The 22,112-nt window shown below is 36.5% G+C and overlaps 1 long non-coding RNA gene across 1 annotated transcript; it reads right to left on the reverse strand.

Moving 5' to 3' along the window:
* Positions 1–1,151: 1,151 nt before the first annotated feature.
* LOC121445056 lies at positions 1,152–20,617 on the reverse strand. Its single transcript, XR_005973871.1, has 3 exons — positions 20,514–20,617; positions 18,362–18,421; positions 1,152–1,205 (listed from the first exon to the last, which is right to left on the reverse strand). It is a non-coding gene; the product is annotated as an uncharacterized LOC121445056 (long non-coding RNA).
* Positions 20,618–22,112: the final 1,495 nt, after the last annotated feature.

A 22,112-nucleotide genomic window follows, 5' to 3' on the forward strand; every position in this document is an offset into this window, starting at 1 on the left:
TACCACTCTTGGGAATATACCCAAAGGATGCTCAATCATACTAAAAAAGCATCTGTTCTTTTTTTTTTAATAATTTTTTTTTATTAAGAAAAGAAGAAAAAAAAACATAAACAAAAAACAAGTTTCCACCTCCTCCCAGCCTCCCATTTCCCTCCCCCTCCTCCCACCCTTCTCCCCCTCCTCCCACCCTTCTACCCCTCCCCCCACTCCTCTCCCCCTCCCTCTCCAGTCCACAGAGCAGTCCAGGTTCCCTGCCCTGTGGTAAGTCCTAGGTCCTCCCCCCTCCGTCCATATCTAGGAAGGTGAACATCCAAACTGGCTAGGCTTCCACAAAGCCAGCACATTAAGTAGGATCAAAACCCCGTGCCATTGTCCTTGGCGTCTCATCAGCCCTCATTGTTCGCCATGTTCAGAGAGTCCGGTTTCATCCCATGCTTTTTCGGTCACAGTCCAGCTGGCCTTGGTGAGCTCCCAGTAGATCAGCTCCACTGTCTCAGTGGGTGGGTGCACGCCTCGTGGTCCCGACTTCTTTGCTCATGTTCTCCCTCCTTCTGCTCCTCATTGGGACCTTGGGAGCTCAGTAAAAAAAAAAAAAAAAAAAAAAAGAATTAAAAAAAAAATTGGCGTAGCCTGATAGGGTAGAACAGAGCTAGATAGAGAAAACTAAACTGAATGCTGGGAGAAAGAAGAGTGAAGTCAGAGAGAAGCCATGTAGCCCTGCGGGAGCCAGACAGAACTTTAGCCGATAAGCCACAGCTACATGGTGATACACAGACTAATAGAAATGGGTTAAATTATTTTGTAAAAGTTAGCCAGTAAGAAGCTAGAGTTAATGGGCTAAGCAGTGATTTAAACAATACAGTTTCTGTGTGATTATTTCTGGGCTAAGCAGCTGGGAACCAACAAGTGGCACCCTCCTCCAACAGTGTGTTGCCTCTGAGTATATCTGTATGAGGGTGTTGGGTTCCCTGGAACTGCTATTACAGACAGTTGTGAACTGCCATATGGGTGATGGGAATTGAACATGGGTCCTCCGGAAGAACAGCCAGTGTTTTTAACCACAGAGCCATCTCTCCAGCTCCATAATCTAGTTTTCAAAATAATGAACTACTTACTTACTCGTTATTCTCTTGAAAGTTTTCTTTTTTAAAGGAGATACTTTAGTGATGCACTGATCATCGAACTGTTGTATGTAGTATGCACTCCTATTTTAAAGATAATGATTTCAACCATTTAGAAACTATGATTTGAAATTTTACTTTTCTGCTTACTTCAATGTAGTTTGAATAGATATTTGAGAAAAATTGAAAATATTGGATGTCAATTGACATCCTGGTGACTGCAAGATGTAGCACTCTCATCTCCACCACCACGACTGCCCGTGTATCACCAGGCTCCTGCGTGATGATAACTTCAGAGGGTTGACCTTCTGAAATTGTAAGCGAGCCAATTCAATGTTGTACATTATAAGAGTTGCCTTGGACATGGTTTCTTTTCACAGCAATAAAATCCCAAGACAGAAAAAAAAAAAGCATCTGTTCAACTATGTTCATAGAAGCATTATTTGTAATAGTCAGAACCTGGAAACAACCTAGATGCCCCTCGACCAAAGAATGGATCAAGAAAATGTGGCACATTCACATATTAGAGCACTACTCAGCAGTAAAAAACAATGACATCTTGAATTTTGCATGCAAATATGAATGGAATTAGAAAACACTATCCTGAGTGAGGTAACCCAGACCCAAAAAGATGAATATGGTATGTACTCACTCATACTGGATACTAACTATAAACAAAGAACATTGAGCCTTTAGTTCATATTCTGAGAGAAGCTAAGTAATAAGGTGAACCCAAAGAAAAACATACATAGATCCACTTGAAAATTGGAAACAGACAAGATTGTCTGACAAATTTTGAAGTACAGGGGCCCAGGGATAAGTGAAGGTGGAAGGGGAAGAAGAGAGGAGAAGGAGGGTTGAGAAGAACTTGAGGGAATGGAATAGTTGAGATGGAGAAAGGACAGAGATGAGAGGAAGGGAAGAGATATCTTGATTGAGGGAGCCATTACAGGATTAGCAGAAACCTGGCTCAAGAGAAATTCCCAGGAATCCACAAAGATGACTCCAGACAAAACCCTAAGCAATTGAGGAGAATGGGCCTGATTTGATTTACCCTGTAGTCAGACCGATGAATATCTTAAATATCACCATAGAACCTTCATCCAGCAACTGATGGAAACAGAGGCAGAGACCCGCATCAGAGCACTGGACTGAGCTCCCAAAGTCCAGTTGAAGAGTGGAAGGAATGAGAATATGAGCAAAGAGGTCAAGACCATGATGGGTTCACCCACTGAAACAGTTTACCTGAGCTAATGGGAGCTCACCAACTCCAGACAGACTGGGAAGGAACTAGCATAGGGCCAAACTAGACCCTCTGAATGTGGTTGACAGTTGCATGGCTGGGGCAGACTGAGGGACCACTGGCAGTGGCACCAGGATTTATCCTACTGCCTGTACTGGCTTTTGGAAACCCATTCTCTTTGGATGGATACCTTTCTCAGCCTAGATATAATAGGGAGGGCCTTGGACCTTCCCCAAAGCAATGTGCCTTACCTTCTCTGAGGACTGGATGGGGGTGGGGTGGAAGGGTGTGTGGAGGAAATGCGAGGAGGAGGTTGGAGTGGGAACTTGGATTGGTATTTGATAAAAATCTAATAAAACTTTATTACCTGAAAAATGTATTAAACCACTCTCTTAGTTTCTTCCATATTGTTATGATACAATACCTTGACAAAAATTATTTATGAGAGAAAGGGTTTAGCTTACAGTTCCAGCTTACATTCCAGCATAGCAAGGAAATCACAGCAGCAGCTATGAGAGGAGACTTAAGGAGTTGGTCATATCACATTCATAATTATGAACACCCAGCAACGAGTGCATGCATGCCAATACTCCACCTGCTTGTTCTACTCTTAAGTAGTCCAGTATTTCCTTTCGAGGAAAGGTACCACCCACAGTGGGTGGATCTTCCCACATCAGCATAATCAAGATAATCCCTAAAATACATTCTCAGAGGTTCTCTCAGGTGGTTCTGGAGTGTGTCAACTTGACAATTCAAACTAATCACCACAGTCCCATTATGTCTAGTGATGGGAAACTTTAACTTATCTGTATTTAAAGTAATTATTGACAGGTAAGTATATACTACTGCACTTTACAATTTGTTTTCTGCTTTCTTTTCCTATATCTCCTCTTTGTTTTGTGATTTGAGGGCTTTCTATAGTGGCAGGTTTTGAATTGTTTTATTGCTGTGTGAGTGTGATCTTCTCTAAATTTTTTGCTTTATGGTTACCAAAAGGCTGTTCTGTGCATATAACCAACTATTTCAAATTCAAAGCAACATAAAATTAATTGCATACAACAATTCTACACTTTAAATCGAACCCCCCCAAACATTCTGATTTTTAAGTTAAGTTTCATATAATTTTAAAGAAATAACCTGAGTGAGGTAACCCAGACCCAAAAAGATGAACATGGGATGTACTCACTCATAATTGGTTTCTAGTCATAAATAAAAGACATTGAGCCTATAATTTGTGATTCTAGAGAAGCTAAATAAGAAGGTGAACCCAAAGAAATACATACAGTTATCCTCCTGGATATTGGAAGTAGACAAGATTGCCGGGCAAAAATTGGGAACTTGGGGATGGGGTGGGATGGGGGAAAGGGGAAATGGGAAGAGAAAAGTGAGAAGGGGAGGATGGAGAGAGCGTGGGGGAATGGGATGGTTGGGATAAAGGAAGGGTGGATATGGGAGCAGGGAAGTATATATCCTAATTAAGGGAGCCATCTTAGGGTTGGCAAGAGACTTGACTCTATAGGGGCTCCCAGGTGTCCAGGGAGATGTCCCCAGCTAGTTCCTTGGGCAGCTGAGGAGAGGGAACCTGGAATGCCCTATCCTATAACCATACTGATGAATATCTTGCATATCACCATAGAAACTTCATCTGGCGATGGATGGAGATAGAGACAGAGACCCACATTGGAGCACTGGACTGAGCTCCCAAGGTCCAAATGAGGAGGAAAAGGAGGGAGAACATGAGCAAGGAAGTCAGGACCGTGAGGGGTGCATCCACCCACTGAGACAGAGGGGCTGATCTATTGGGAGCTCACCAAGGCCAGCGGGACTGGGACTGAAAAAGCACGGGATCAAACCGGACTCTCTGAACATGGTGGACAATGAGGGCTGATGAGAAGCCAAGGACAATGGCACTGGGTTTTGATCCTACTGCATGTACTGGCTGTGTAGGAGCCTAGCCTGTTTGGATGTTCACCTTCCTAGACCTGGATAGAGGGGGGAGGACCTTGGACTTCCCACAGGGGAGGGAACTGTGACTGCTCTTCAGACTGGAGAGGGAGGGGCGAAGAGGGGGGGAGGGGAGAAGAGTGGAGAGAGGGGGAAGGAATGGGAGGCGGGGAGAAGGCAGAAATATATATCCATCCATCCTGTGGGAGTTTGTTCTCCCTATGGTCAGTATCACATCCCTATTCTGAGTATGAGTAACTTATACCACTAAATTTCCCACTTTCTCCTGTTTCTATGTTGTTAGTAGAATGTTATTACTTTCTTAAGACTTATCGAGATTGGCCTAGTGGTAATGTTACTTAATGGTAGGTTTATCATGTATGAAACTATAGTTACAATTCTCAGAACCACAAAGAATAAAAAATAATTGAAAAACATAAAGGATTCACCTCATGGCAATGAACTTGCTAAGCTTTTACTTCTTTAAGCTTTTTTAAAATTCTTTCTCAAGGAAAGTCTGCCAGGCAGACTGTTACTGGTTTATATGTTCTCCTTTCAAGACTGAATATATGAATCTGTTCTGTCCTGAACTGTTTAGCATCTGCTTAGAAATCTGTAAATAAGTATAGGAGCTCAGTTGTGTGTCAGAATGTTTGTAGCTAGTTTTTGTTTATAATGGTGAATAGTTTATTATTTATTAATAGTTAAAGAACACCATTAATTGTGAAAGTTAAGGAACTCCATGAATTGACTATGTAGATAACTGCTGTTAGAAACTTTCTGAGGGTGTTGCACTACAGGAGATGAGTATAGCATGGAGAAGAATGGAAGACAACAAAAAAAAAATCTATAGTGAGAGACTACTACAGTAGCTAATCACTAATAAATATAACCCACTAAAAATGTATATCACAAGATGCATCTTCTGAGACACTGTCTCTTCATAAAACTAATATATATATATATATATATATGTTATAAAGATAACTGATGTACCTGAAACACAAAAAGCACAAATATATGAAAAAACATTCTTCTATGTTAATTTGTGCTTGTGCCAATACTGAATATATTTACATACTTCCAGAAGAACATAATACTAACAATAGATGACAAATACAACAAAATATCTAAAATATTTAAGAATTATAAAGATTGAGTATTTGAAAAGAGAGGAAGATTGATTTTAGTTTATAGTTTAATAGGGGAGAATAGCATGGCAGTAGAAGCATGTGGTAGAAGAGAGCTGTCATAGATAAGCAGAAGTATAGAGAAGCCAAAGATCGACTTTTGAAAAGCTTAGAGAGATCTACAACAACACCAATAACTCGATAACATGGAAACAATGTAAGAATGAAAAATGAATCATACATGCGCATTTAGAAAAAGAACCAAAGAGAAGTCACAGAAATGACTAGCTCAGTAAGTCAAGTACAAAAGTAAGTTCTCATCCTAGGTGCACATGATCCAGGAGAAAAAAACACTATTTCTGTTGTTTGCATATCTATATAGTGTTCTGTAACCACCTCTTTAGTGGAGCATGTAGACCCACACCACTGAGAAGTTGGAAGACAACCGCTTCTAGAGCTTTGATTGTTAGAAATTGCTAGTAGCTGAGTTAAACTCTGAATGAGGGAATCCATATAAATAAATAGATAATAATTGCCTATTGTATGCTTAGGCACACAGTTTCCCAAAGCAACTGTTATCTGTACCCTCAGCTGTAGGGAAGACAAGACAAAATTGGGCTTTTACTTTTTATAAATTTTTATACATACTATTTGGTAAACTTCATACCTAAATGGTAAAAACAGTAAGTGTTGTAGCCTACTTCATGTAGTTTGTAAAAATTAATTTCAGGGGTGTTGTGGATTCTACATAGTAACTCAGGAGAATATCTTCATAGCCTTGGGAAGAGCAATAGTTTTTTAATAATAGAGAAAAATGAATAAACAAACAATTTTTTACTGTGAAAACGGGGTGACATTAAAATTTCTGTTCACTGATAAATAAAATTTATAAGAGAGAAAAGAGTAAAACAGCATGTTTACCATTTACCTTTTTAATACATGGCTTTACCTTGAACGTATATATTTTTAGATGCCTAAAATAAGACAAAAACACTTGCCCATTTAGATAACATAAAACTAGAAAAGGTACTTCCAAAATAAGAAATTCAAATGTATGTATAATAAACTTGAAAAGTTTATCAAATGTTAAGCTATGATAAAATACTATCACTGATTTGGACATTTCAAAATTATTTTGGAAAGCCATCCATAACTTCTAAGTATAGGAAAATACAGCAAAATATACATAAGTATGAGAAACATTCTTTCTTGTAGCCTATATATAGAAATAATAAAAAAGTCTATTGACATTTGAGTGTATCTTGTGTGTTTCTATATAAAAATTCAAATGCATGACTCTATACATTCAGTAACTTGAATTAATCTTGTATTGATACTTCATTTGTATTTTAATAAATAAAACTTTCTTGAACTTCAGAGAGTAAAACTGTCACACTGGCCAGCCTTACAGACCAGGCAGTGATGACACATACATTTAATCCCAGTAGCCACACTAGTTTGCCATAGAAACTGGGTGGTAGTGATGAATGCCTTTAATCCCAGCCCTAGAGAGGAAAATAAAATGGGAGGACACAGCTTTCAGACAGTCTCTCTCTAAGATTCCAGGAGGCAGGGTCACCATTTCAGACTGAGGTAGAGGTAAGAGCCAGTGGCTGGCTGTTTTATTTTTCTGGCCTTCAGGTTGAACCCCAATTTCTGTCTCTGGGTTTTTATTAATCATGCTATAGAATCTCACAAACATGAGCTTGTATAAATGAATCAAAGCAAAACATAATACAGTACTAAATTATATAAAATAGGCAAAATAAATCCTAATGTTAGAAGTCAACAAAGCAGTCACTGAAGAACAGTAAAAACTTTGAGACTAAAAGGACAGAATAGATTTAGCTGAAGGGTTGGGAATGGGTTATATTTATTGAGAAAGGCAACAGTTTATCACATTTGTGAAAATTCCACACTCATATTTATGTAGTTTTGGCATGAATGTTTTACCACAAAATATATGCAATAGAATGCTACTTAGCCACAAAATAATTAAATCCTGTCAAGTGTAGCAATAAGGATGAAACTGGCTGGCCTCATGTTAAGTGAAATAAGCCACAGCAAGATAAATACCATATGTTCTTGCTCATATGTGGGAGCATAAAAGAACATATAATGGTTGTAATTAAAGTTAGTGAGTGGTTCGAGGAAGACAGATTAATTGATTAATGGGTAGCACAGAGAGAATAAACATATTGATCTACAGCACATCAGGGTTACTTGCTTTAAGACATCTTATTAGATATTTTATGAAACTTAAAAGGAGAAGAATTTCAGTTTCCACCACAAAGAAATGAAAAAATACTTAAAGATATGAAATTACTAATGAGCCTATGTTGATAATTACACATTTCATGCACATACTGAATTGCCACATTGTACCCATAAATGCACAAAATTATTATATCAATAAAATCTTGGGATGGGGATGGAAGATGGGGACAAGGAAGGGAATACAGGGAGGTACACCTAATACGATAGAAGCTTCCTAATATATATATGAAAGCAATATATATATATATGTATATATATATGAAGGCAATCTAAATAAAATTGCCACATAATGGGAGAAGTATAGCCCAAGCCAGACATCTCTATTCACCAAATGAAGCTCCTAGTACTGGGAATGTATTACATCTAATTGAGTTACTGTCCAAAGGAGCCCCATAAGAACCCCAAACAACCCAGGGTGTTGCCAAGACTATAGGTTGCTCTCCACAAACTGACTGCAAGGTTCCATTCCTGAAGATAACAACTATACAATTCATTGAAAATGGAGAAGTGGAGCTGGTGACTACCTAGAGTCTTCACCCCTACAGGCTAGTGTTCTTGGTATTAGAAGGTCCTCTGCATGCTACCAATGGAGAAATGCAAATACCAACCTAGCTACAAACTTTTCTATCTACAATGGTGACCTACTTGCAAGATGTTCTAGTGCAATAGTGGCACAAATTTTGTGGACACAACCAACCAATATCTGGTTTGACTTAGGCCTACTACACAAAGTAAAACCCATATCTGAAGCTGCTTGAATGCCCAAGAACCTGAGACTAGATAGCCCAGGGACTTAGGGTAAAATCAAATAATACTGGCCTGAACAAGATAAAAAAAAGGTCATGATAAATGACTCTATATTCTGCTATACTCATAGATCAGTGCCGTCATCAGAAAAGTTTCCTCATGTAGCAGATGGGAAATACAGAGACCCAATACAATATGCAGAGAGTTAGAAACCTTGAAACACTCAGTCCTAAATGGGATGTCTCATCAAATTCATCCCCTTAGGGTTTTGGGAACCCTGTGGAAAAGGAGGCAAAAGGAGTGTAAGAACCAAAGATGGAAGACACCACGGAAACTAGGCTTTCTAAACACAACACGTCCAATGCACATGTAAACTCACAGGACTGAGACAGCATGTATGGGTCTGTATCAGATAGGGCCCTAGAGCTGAAAGAAGTGGACCCATGCCCCATCCATTACCCAGGAGCTATCTCCAATTAATAACTATTTGGAAATGAAAATCTAGTTGTTTTTTTTTCCCCAAGGGAGTCTCCTGGGAAAACAAACTACTCTTAAGGGCAAGTCAAATGCCCAGAAGTAGATGGCCTACACAAGATGAACTCAATGGCATCTTTGGAAGTTTCTGGTCTCATAATGTCATGTCAAGGCATTTTCTTTTTATTTTTTTTATTTTAAAATTCATTCATTCTCTCCCCCCCCTCTTTGGGGATATATTATAGCTTGTGGTTTTGTGTTTTTATGAGATTCTTAAGTGAGTGAACAAGCGGAACTCTGTGTCTAATTTGTTTGTTGTGCCTTTTCTTGGACTCCTTTTCTTCTTTATGTTTGTTTTGTTCCATTCTGATGTGTTTGATTTTACTTAGTCTCATTATATTTTGTTTTATTATTTTCCCTTAGAAGCCTGTTTGTTTTCTAATGAAAGACAGAAAGGGAATGGATCTGGATGGGACAGGAAGTGGGGAGGATCTGGGAGGAGTAAAGAGAGTGTAAATTATAATCAGGATATAATATATGAGCAAAGAATCTATTTTCAATAAAAAAGATTACGAAATTGATTTCTAATATTTGGCGGTAAAAACCCGTATGAGCCTTGCCACTCTTCATAAAGAGTGGCAGACTAAAGAAAGGCATTGCTTTTGTGTTTGTTGCATTCGTAGATAACAACTTCATAGAGAGTGGCAGACTAAAGAAAGGCATTGCTTTTGTGTTTGTTGCATTCGTAGATAACAACTTTTCAGGTAGGTACTCAGAAACACCAGAAAAAAATACACACCACTTAATATGGAATTCTATTACATTATCATGGCAGCTTTGATAGAAATTTGCCTGAAAGTATGGAATGGATGTTTGGAATCTGACCTCTTGAGTTTCATCCCAGTATAAGAACCTTCTAGACAGCTGACTTTCTTGTCTGCATTTCATGTACATTTTCAAAATTTAAGACATTATTTACATTCTAATTGATAAAGGATACACTATTAAATGTTTCAGGTAAGAACCTACCTGCTACCTTGCAAAAGTACAGGTTAATGTGAAGAATGATCCCTTTTGTTAAATGTTGAATAGAATATTAAAAAATATTTTAAGATGCTAACTTCTTAAAGAAATATAAATTTTAAAAATGTAATTAAAACAATATATGGGATGTTTTTTAGTTGTTTAAAGTAACAAACAAATAAAGTATAGCTCCAAAAATATTAAAAATAGGAGTATATATACACACACTGAAAACACAATAAATTTTAAATAAAATTTTCAAGTGTATTAGGTATGCACATCAAAGAAAAAACTAACAAATTTAAAATGTAACACAACATATGTACAGAATATTTGTGTCAACTATATATCTGACAGAATGGTTATATAAATGTAATTCCTGTAATCTAATTAGGAAATATCACAAAACAAACAGGACAAATAAGCTAACATTAAAAGGGCAATGGAAATGAACAGGAATTTCCTCAAAGAAAACATTTAGAAGACTAATAAATATGAAGAAAGCACTGAACATCATTAATCATAGGGGAAATTTTTTATAAACCACCTGAGATATGATCTTATACAAGTCACAATGTCAAATTGTCTAAAATAAAACAAAGGAAGACAAGTGCTGTTTGACAAAGGTGATTAAAAGCAAACTTGTCACTGTTAGTAGAAGTGTAAATTGGTATAAACACTATGGAAAACAATACAGAGGCTCCTCAAAAATTTTAAAACACAACTAATATATGACCCAGCAATCATGTGTCCAAAGAAATTAAGGCTCTGAAATAAATATTTGAACCCCTATTTTTATTTGATCATTATTTACAATGGCTAATATATGAAAGTAGTATAAATGTTCATAGATGGATTAGTGGATAAAGAATGAAGTATATATAAGCAATTGAATTTCATTTGCCTGTATGAAGGATATCCTGCTCTTTATGATGATATGGCAAGATCTTTAACCCACTGTGTCAAATTTTACCCACTCACTGACCTCAGGATTTAATATTCTCTGGATTGGCTAAAAAAAATAGATCTTCTGTTATATTCTTATCCAAAATAAGAATAATGTTTTACATTATTCACATACAGGTAACCAGTCTCAGTAATCTGCTCATTGTATCTTGATATTAGAATCCCCCAGGGAAAGAACAGCATAGTTAGTCACTGGACAGAGAAACAGCTTCACTCATATAGAAAACAGGCTGGAAGAGTGGCAGTTTCACCTGCATTCTTGCTAATGGATCTCTTGTGGCAGTTGAAAAAGCAATTTGTCTATGACACACTCTATGCTTGCTGCAGAAGAAAGACTCCATCCATCTATAGGGAGGAGAGATAATTGTGGATTAAGGCATGTGTTTTGTGAAGCACCCATTTAAGCAGAACAAAGAAACACTGAGCTTTCAACAGAAAGAAATATTATTGTGCAAGGTGATAAATTCAGCACACGCCCTAATGGCATCTTATCTCTCAGGAAGAAAGCAAGTTTTGTAGGCACAAGGTCCATATAAATTAATATAAATTGTAAACAAAAGACTGTAGGCATGAGAGTGCCTTTCCAGTAAAAAATAAAATAATAATAATAGTAAAAATAGAAAAAAATTAAGATTACATTATATATTTTAATTATATAAATCAAACATCTACTGTAAATAGTAGAGAAATTCCTCTAAAAGACATTGTAAAAGTATCATCTGTTCAGAAGGTCAATTAAATCATCTAATTTAACTACACTTTGGAATCTCATATGCAAAAACCAAGAAAAAAAATACTCTTATGTATTCTGAGTGAATATTTATGTAGGTAATAATAGGGACACAATCATTAAATACTTAGAGAATGTTTTTAAAAAAAGTACCCCTGGTCTTTTAGAAAATGAAACCAAGTGGCTCTATTATCCTTATTTTTTCCAAAAATAATATATTCTTGGAGTGGGTCTTGGGAATGGAACCTGGTGGGGGATGGTATCAGATGCTGGACATATGCTCTACCATTGCTATGTCCCCAAGATCAGAGTGGGCTTTTTGCTATTGACTGATTGCTAATATGTGAATAGAAAGTTGATGCGAAGTTTGCTACAAAACTGCATGGATTAAACTTCTAAAAGTTTAATTTCTAATTAGAACACAATTCTGTTGTATAATATTACCTTAACTATGAGAAGGTATGGTACATTTGTTTATGCTGTATTTGTTTAGTGATGTGAGATGTTGCTTTTGTTCATGCTGCATTTGTTTAACAATGAAAAGATGTGTTGCTCTGCCTGCTAAGGAACCTGATTCGTCTAATAAAAACCTGAACAACAAATAGCTAGGCAGGAAAGAAATACGTGGGGCTGGCAGTCAAAGAGAATAAGAAGGAGGAGGATGTTGAATTTTGTCAAATGCTTTTTCAGCATCTAATGAGATGATCATATGTTTTTTTTCTTTCAGTTTATTTATATGATGGATTACATTGATTGATTTTCGTATGTTGAACCAGCCCTGCATCCCTGGGATGAAGCCTACTTGATCATAATGGATAATTTTTCTAATGTGTTCTTGGATTCGGTTTGCCAGTATTTTGTTGAGGATTTTTGCATCGATGTTCATGAGTGAGATTGGTCTATAATTCTCTTTCTTGGTTGAGTCTTTGTGCGGTTTTGGTATCAGAGTAACTGTAGCTTCATAAAAGGAATTTGGCAATGACTCTTCTGTTTCTATATTGTGAAATACATTAAGGAGTATAGGTATTAGATCTTCTTGGAAGTTCTGGTAGAATTCCGCATTGAAACCATCTGGTCCTGGGCTTTTTTTGGTAGGGAGGTTTTTGATAACCTCTTCTAATTCTTCGCGACTAACAGGTCTATTTAGATTGTTCACCTGGTCCTGATTTAACTTTGGTATATGATATTTATCTAAAAAAGTGTCCATTTCCTTTACATTTTCCAGTTTTGTGGCATATATAGGCTTTTGTAGTAAGATCTAATGATTCTCCGAATTTCCCCTGTGTCTGTGGTTATGTCCCCCTTTTCATTTCTGATCTTATTAATTTGCAAATTCTCTCTCTGCCGTTTGATTAGCTTGGATAGTGGTTTGTCAATCTTGTTGATTTTCTCCAGGAACCAGCTTTTTGTTTCATAGATTCTTTGTATTGTTTTCTGTGTTTCTATTCTTAGTTAAGGGAACCACCTTAGGGTTGGCAAGAGACTTGAACCTAGAGTGGCTCCCAGGTGCCCAAGCCGAGGTCCCCAATTAATTCCTTGGGCAGCTGGGGATAGGGAACCTGAAATGACCCTATCCTATAGCAATACTGATGAATATCTTGCATATCATCATAGAACCTTCATCTGGTGATGGATGGAGATAGAGACAGAGACCCACACTGGAGCACTGGACTGAGCTCCCAAGGTCCTAATGAGGAGCAGAAGGAGGGAGAACATGAGCAAAGAAGTCGGGACCACGAGGGGTGCACCCACCCACTGAGACAGTGGAGCTGATCTATTGGGAGCTCACCAAGGCCAGCTGGACTGTGACTGAAAAAGCATGGGATAAAACCGGACTCTCTGAACATGGCGAACAATGAGAGCTGAGGAGACGCCAAGGTCAATGGCAAGGGGTTTTGATCCTACGCAATGTGCTGGCTTTGTGGGAGCCTAGCCAGTTTGGATGTTCACCTTCCTAGACATGGACGGAGAGGGGAGGACCTAAGACTTACCACAGGGCAGGGAACCTTGACTGCTCTTTGGACTGGAGAGGGAGGGGGAAAGGAGTGGGGGGAGGGGGAGAAGGGTGGGAGGAGGGGGAGGGAAATGGGAGGCTGGGAGGAGGTGGAAACTTGTTTTTTTTCTCATTTTCTCAATAAAAAAAAGGAAAAAAAAGAATTGGCAAATAAAAAAAAAAGAAGGAGGAGGAATTTAGGCTCTAGAAGAGAGAATGAGGGAGAAAGAGAGGGAGACATCCAGGGCCAGACAGTCAGGTAGTCATCAGCCAGCCACCCACAGAAGCAGGAAAAGTAGGACATGCAGAGTTTAAAAAATAAAGTAAAAATCCCCGAGGCAAAAGGTAGATGAAGAGAAAAAGGTTAAATTAAAAGATAAGAGCTAGTGGGACAAGCATAAGATAAGGCTGAACATTCATAACTAATAGTAAGTCTCCATGTCATTATTTGGGGTAGGCTGAGAGGGTCTGCTACAAACCTCTCTATGTTACATTGCTAAAACACTGAAACCACAAAAGCAATATTAAAAACTACAAAAGAAAATTGTTAGCTTATATACAAAGTGAAACTCATTAGAATAACATCATCTTGGCAGAAAAACCAAAAATCCCGAACAGTAAGAAATAATGTAATCTAAGCTGTGAGAGTAAATAAATGTCCAACAGGACTACTATATTCAGGTGAATTCTCTTTTTGAGAATATTTTAATTAGTTATTTAAGAAATCCATACAATGTGTTTTGGAAACTTTTACTACCCTTCCCCTAGCTCCCAGGAGAGTCATATTTTAAAAGCAGTGGTGAAATAAATACCTTCCAAGATAGGCACACACTAAAGCAATTAATGACCACTCACACAGTATGGTAGAAAACACTTAAAGGAAATATACACATAGAGGAGGAAGACAGTCACAAACACAAGTGCTCAGGAAAGAATAAACTTTATGAAAGGACTAGATAACAAACAAGAACAAGAAAAGAACCAAACATGCTCAACATAGCAACCAAACTCCTAAAATAAAAAAGGGAGAAAGGAAAGATTTGAACCACGTAAACAATGAACAAAATTACAAGAATCGGTGTTTACCCCCAAAGTTAATTCTGTTAGTTTTATGACTAAAAGATGCACACTCGCTCACTGGATTAAAAAATAAGATACAGTTGTGATGTGGGACAGTCATTTGTCAATTTGTTGTTTCATTGGTTAATCAATAAAGAAAACTGCTTGGTCTGATAGGTCAGAAAATTAGGCAGGTGGAGTAGACAGAAGAGAATGCTGGGAAGAAGGGAAGTGAGCCAGACGCCAAGCCGCTCCTCTCCAGGGCAGACACGATGAAGCTCCAGCCCAAGATGGACATACACTAGAATTCTTTCCGGTAAGTCACCACTTCGTGGTGCTATACAGATTATTAGAAATGGGTTAGTCAAGATGTGAGAGTTAGCCAAGAAGAGGCTACATATAATGGGCCAGGCAGTGTTTAAAAGAATAGAGTTTCTGTGTTATTATTTTGGGGCATAAGCTAGCCAGGCAGCCAGGAGCCGGGTGGCAGGAACACAGCCCACAGCTCCTTCAACACAGTTGTTTCTGGTCTGCAAGAGACATACCACACTGGCAAAGACACAGAATGAAAGTAAAAATCCACATAAAAATCCAAGACATGTGTCCTCCTAAAAGTCCCATAATAATAGAAGTCAATGAGAATGGCCTTGGAGAACTGGCAGACAAGAAATTCAAAAGACTAATTAAAATGGTTTCAGAAAACTCAGAGTAAAATAAATCAGAGATAAATGAAGTAAGGAAGCTAATACATAATATGAAAACAGAATTCAAGGAGATACAGAATTACTGAAGAAAAACTAAACTTAAATGATGCCAAAAGTAGAAAAACTACATAGGTCAAATTAAAGCCTCAGTTTGAGTGGACCATGGGAAAAATCAAGGGTGAAAGAAAAAGTAGAGAAACTACATTACTTTAAAATTTAGCAATATGTTTTATATGTAAACAAAAAACCTCCCATGAACAGAAGTGAAAACTCTTGAATGCCATGAAAAGACCTACCTTTCAAATTACAGGCATGAGAAAAGGAGAATTACCACATCTAAGGTATAGACTCTATTTTCAGTAAAATCACATTATAAAAATGTTCACACATGAGAAAGAGATGCCCATACTGGTGCCTCCAGGACTCCAAACAGATAAGGCCAGGAAAGAAACTGCCCACAACATATTATAATAAAAACACTAAAAACAAAATAAATAAAGAATATTGAAAGCTGCAAGAAGAAAAGGTCAAGTCATTTATAAAAACAGGCCCACCAGAGTAACTCCTGACTATATGTCAGAAATTTAAAGTCAGAAGGGCATGGAAAAATGTGTTTCAATCTTTGAAAGAATATAATTGTCAATCCAGAATATTATACTCAGCAAAAGTATTGAAATTCATAGAGAAATAAAAATTTCCACAGGGACAAATTAAAAGAATTTATGAACACTAAGCCAACTCTGTGGTGGATACTGAAAGGACTATTTCAGTCAAGAGTGAAGAATAAACACAACCAATAGAAAAATATACCAGGACAATATATCAACAGAGGTCAAAGAATCAGCACAAAACCAATTTAACAACAAGAATACACATCTTTCAATAATTATCATGAATATTAGTGGACTCAGTTACCCAATAAATACACAGATTAGAAAATGGGATTAGAAACTATGATCTATCTTTTCTCTGCCTCCAAGAAATGTATTTATTTAATGATGCAGAGCTGTGTTACCATATTTTATGTTTGCATGTGTTTAACTCTGTGAAGCTGAGTTACTGTGCCTATCTAAAACACCTGATTGGTCTAATAAAGAGTTGAACAGCGAGGCAGGAGGGATAGGTAGGGATGCCAGAGATAATAAATAGAAGGAGAGAAAGAAGATCAAGGAGAAACAAGAAGAGAGAAAAGGGAGCAAGAAAGGAAGGACCCAAGGGGGCAGCCACCCAGCCACACAACCAGTCACAGAGTAAGAGTGAAAGAAAAGATATACAGAAATATAGAAAGGTAAAAGCACAGAGGCAAAAGTTAGATGGGTAGAATTTAAGTTAAGAAAAGCTGGCTAGAAACAAGCCAAGCTAAGGCTGGGAATCATAAGTAAGAATAAGCCTATATATATTTATTTGGCAGCTGGGTGACAGCCCTCCCCCAACAGAGCCAAAAGTGTAAAAAGAGTAAAAGGACAATGAACAACAATACCCAATCTATAGAAAAAATGGTAACAGTTCTAAGAGAATGTTTATAGCATAATATCTTCATGAAAAAATATTAGAAACCTCAAACTAACAATAATGCACCTGAAGGCTTGGAAAAACAAAAATAACAACAAAGTAGATATGAAGAGAAACAAAAATCATGGCAGAAATTAATGAAATAGATATGAAAATCCAGAAAGAATTAAGAAAGAGTTCTTTGAAAAGATCAACTTGTGTTGTGGAACAGAACATTTAACTATGTAAAGATGTGTTACATTTGTTTGTGTTGCAAAATATTTAACTATGTAAATATTGGTGCTTTTGTTTATGCTTCATTTGTTTAACTATGTAAAGATATATTACTGTTTTATCTTACCTGGCTAAGGCACCTGATTGGTCTACTTAAAAACTGAATGACCAATAGCTAGGCAGAGGAGGGATAGAGAGAGCTGGTGGTCAGAGAGAAAGGGGGCCAGTCAGCCAGGGACCAGACAGACAGACATGGGGGAAGCAGGAAAGCAGGATGGACGGTATGTAATTTAAAGCCATTCTTGGGGCCAGCACATAGATTAATACAAATGGGTTAATTTAAGTTTTTTTTTAAAAAGCTAGCTAGAGATAAGCCTAAGCTAAGGGTTCACAATTCATAGTTAAGTCTCCTTATCATGGTTTTGGGACTGGCAGTCCAAGAAAGCCTGATACAAACGTAACTAAAAACCTTCAGCCAAATTAGCCAAAAGAAAAAGAAATAAGACAGAAATTGATAAAATTAAACACTAAAAGGGAAATATTACAGAAGACACCAAAAATTCATAGAATCTTTAGGGCTTACTTTAAACTGGAAGCTATAAAAGAAAGAGATGAATTTCTAGATGCATATACCCTACCAAACTTAAAATGGAATAAATAACTGAAACCGAACCATAACAACCAATGAGACAGAAGCAGTCATTAAAAATCTCCAAACTAAAAAACACCCAGGACCAAATGGAGTCATCACAGAATGAATTCTAATAGGCCTTTAACGGACTGTTCAAAATTATCCCCTAAAATAGAAAAGCAAGAAATACTTCTGAATTCATTTTACAAAACCAGTATTATACTGATGTTAAAGTAGATTAAAACCCAATACAAAAAGAGTTATATGCCAATGTCCCTGATCAACACAGATGGAAAAACTCTCAATAAAATACAAAACATATCAAAAACATATCAAGAACGTATCAAAAAGATTTCCCACCACTTAAAGTCCGTTTTATACACAAGAAGTAAGTACATCTTTGATTCATTATATGTAGTTAAGTATGGGAGATGTTGTATACTATGGGTACTGAGAAATAAACCATAATTCTGTATGTCATCAAAAAAAAAGTCCGTTTTATTCCAGAAATCTAAGGATGGTTCCACATGCATAAATTAATAAATGTAATCTACCATATAATCAGAGTAAAGAACAAAAATCACATGATCATACCAGAGGATGCAGAAAAGGCCTTTGATAAGATTCAACTTCTCTTCATGAGTCCTGGAGAGTCTAGGAATACAAGGGATATATCTCAACAAAATAAAAACAATATACAACAAACCCACTTTTTACATCATGCCAAATGGAGAAACACTCCCAGTATTTTCATTAAAGCCAAAACCAAGAGAATGATGTCTACTCACTGTACCTGCTCAAAATAGTGTTTGAAGTCTTAGCGACAGCAGAGGATACAAATAGGAAAGAATTCAAAAGTAATCCTTTTTGGAGATGATGATTGATTTTATACATAAAAGACCCACAACACTCCACCAGGAAACTTCTACAGCTGATAAACACTTTCATCAAAGTAACAGGATACAAAATTAACACACAAAAATCAGTAGTCTTCCTGTATATAAATGACAATATCCTGAAAAGAAATAATACTTTCACAATAATCTGAAATAAAATATAACAATGTAAAAATAAATATCTTTGCATAACTCTAACGAAGGAAGTAAAATAAAAACTTTGAGACACTGTGCAAAGAAACTGAAGCCATCAGAAGGCAGAAGAACTCTCATATTCATGGCTTGGTAGGATTGTATTTTGTGAAAATGGATATCCTACCAAAAGCAATCTTCAGAGTTGATGCAATCCCCATAAAAGTCTAAAACTTTTCCATTTCTTCACAGAAAGGAAAAGTAACCTCAAATTTTAAATGGAACTAAAAAAGACCCAGGATATTTGAAACAATACCCCCAAATAAAAAACCCCACTGGGAGTATTCCCATCATAGCTTTCAACTATACCACACAGGTATAGTAATAGAACCTGATAAATAGAATTGGGCACTCATCTATAAGCCTATGCTCTGACAGTCACCTGCATTTTGGGAAAGAAGACAATAATACATACTAGAGAAAAGACAGCATCTTCAACAAATGGGACTGGTCAAACTAAAAAAACATATATTCTTTTGCATTTGCAGATTCTAACTTTTGATGTTTGTATATGTGCAAATGAGGAGGAATAAGAGAGAGTAGTGGTTATAAAATTCGATAAGATGCAACCAGGGGGAAGGAGGGAAAATACAAAAGTATGAAAATACAACATTAGAGAATGGGAACAGGGAGAAAGGAAGCAACAAAAACAAATTCTGCCTGGAAACTACTGAAAGGAAACTTAATGTTTATATGCTAATAAAATAGTTGCTGAAATCAGTGACAAAATACTGTCCTCCAAATTATAATGCAGTCCATTATAATACACTAAGGTTTTGTTGTTGTTGTTTATCTTAAGCATAAAGTAAACTACTAACTGAGATTTTTTTTAAATAGAGCCCCAGCCAGAAGAAGTAGAATACCTCATTTTGATATAGCAGCCTCAGGGAGGCAAGGAACAACCAGATTGATAGAGTTAATAAAAGGAGAGATTAAAATATGATTTTATGTTTTACTTCATTTTTGTAGGTATAGCAAGAATTATTACATAATTTTCTAGTAGTTACATTAAGAAAGTAAAAAGGTTTTGTGTATTGCTACATGCCTATAATCTCAGAACTTTCAAGGTTGAAGCAAGTTTGAGACTAGCCTGGGCTATATAGCAATATTCTATGACAAAAAAAAAAAATCAAGCAATTAGCCGGGTGGTGGCACATGCCTTCAGTCGAAGCACTCGGGACGCAGAGGCAGGTGATCTCTGAGTTTGAGGCCAGCCTGGTCTACAAAGATAGTTCCAGGACAGCCAGGGATACACAGGAAAACCCTGTCTTGAAAAAAAAAAAATCAAACAATTAAAACAAATTTAAATAGTAAAAGAAACTGGAAAATTAATTGTAATATTTTAAACAAATATATTCAAAATACTATTATTTATATAAACAGTAATAAAATATTTAAATGATTGTACTATACCTATAAATTCTGGTTATTATTTTACAATAACAATATACCTCAATTTGGATATCAAGTTTTTCATGATTAAATTTAAAAATTCTTTTAAAGAGAAAAGTGAACAAAAGAAAATATTTCCCATGGCCAAAGTGAAATGTAATCCTCCCAGAACAATATAATAACAGAGAACCAATATTTTATATTGCCACAGTTTTAAAATGAAAGCTTAAACATAAATTAGGAATTTAATTCTCAATTGTACTAACCACAATTTAAGTACTTAGCAGTCCTGAAGACCAATCATTGCCGTAGTAGTCAGCTGCAGAGCTGATGAAAATGCCTCTCGTCCTTCAAGGGAAAGTAACAAGGAGAACCATGGAGGTAGTTCACAGAATGCCTGTAGGAACCCAGAAAGAGGAAGTAGCCTTCTGCTGCTATACAGAACCTGAATAAACAAGATTGACAGCTTATGAATAATTGTGTCATCATTTGTCATTTAATTAAATACACCAAACTTCTATACTCATTCCTAAAGTGTTTGTTCTTCTTACTCCTCTCATTGTATTACAATTCCCGGGAAACCTGAGTTACCGCTCCCAGTTTCTTTTGTCAGTCTTTCTATAATAACTTCTATATCTAGCTTGCTAAAATGTTACATTCTAATCCCTCTTCATGTGCTAGAGAAATCTCAAAAATCTCTCTCATTGCCTTCTCTCTCAAACTCATCACCACCACCCCTGGCTTCACACTTCATTGTCTTCACTGGAAGGAACTACTGGAACATTTGTCTGCTTTGCTTTGCCAGTTTTTCTCTGCACACCTACACAGGCCTATTAAATTAACCTTTTTAAAAAACATCATTAGCATTAACTTCTCTATTAAAGGATTTACTGGCTCTCATAACAAATTTCACAGGCTCGGCTTTTTTGTTCCCACCTTTCCATCAATCTGATACCAAATTAATCTTGTTTTTAGTCTGTAACTGTATAATATAATTTTCTATCTCCTCCTATCAAGTGTGATTTGCTCAAAGGTCAAGGATATAATGTGTATCTATATTTCTGTTCAAAGAATCCTCGATATTTTATGTGCATAAATAATTATTAATTTGAAATACATGCAGTGCAATATTCACCTTATACTGTGTGCTCACATTTGTTTCCTCAAAAGGAACATAAAAGCAAAGTTATCAAACACTATGATTCATGCTTACTGCTCAATAATTTTTTCATTATATTGACGGGCAAATACAAGACCCACAAAAGTGCATCTATATAAACACACACACACACACACACACACACACACACACACACACAAATATTTTGTGGTGGTAAAAATCAAATTCTTCATGTCAGCTGGGCAAACGTCCAAGCGCTGCAGCACATCCTCAACTGAAGGCCGATATACTTGTACTTCATGACCAATAGTGCCCTTAGAGACAGACTTCCTTTTAAGCTATTTTGTAACTGATCTTCTAATGAATAAAATAAGCCTAAAATTAAGGAGAAGCAAAGGGAAAGGTTAAGAAAATGATAAAATTAACTACTCACTATTACTCTATTATTTAAAAGGAGTACTGACAATATTTTATCATCCCAAAAGAAAGTAACCTTACCTTAAAAACACAAAACTGTTCAACATTCTTCTATAAAGCCATATTGAGATAGAAAGAATTTGAAGAACTTAGTTCAGTGAAACAAATCAAATCTGACATCTTTAAGAAAAGTAGCATTTGCCCTTTGAAATTGCTAGGAGCAGGTAGGAAAATAGAGTTTATGCTTTCTTATTGGAAAAAAGTTGCTTTAAGGAATTAAATAAATAAATAAATAAATAAATAAATAAAATCACAACATTAATTTATC

This window comes from Microtus oregoni, unplaced genomic scaffold (assembly GCF_018167655.1).
Source record: "Microtus oregoni isolate MIOR12 unplaced genomic scaffold, Mior012 000155F_ref0000269, whole genome shotgun sequence".
Lineage (NCBI taxonomy): Eukaryota > Metazoa > Chordata > Mammalia > Rodentia > Cricetidae > Microtus > Microtus oregoni.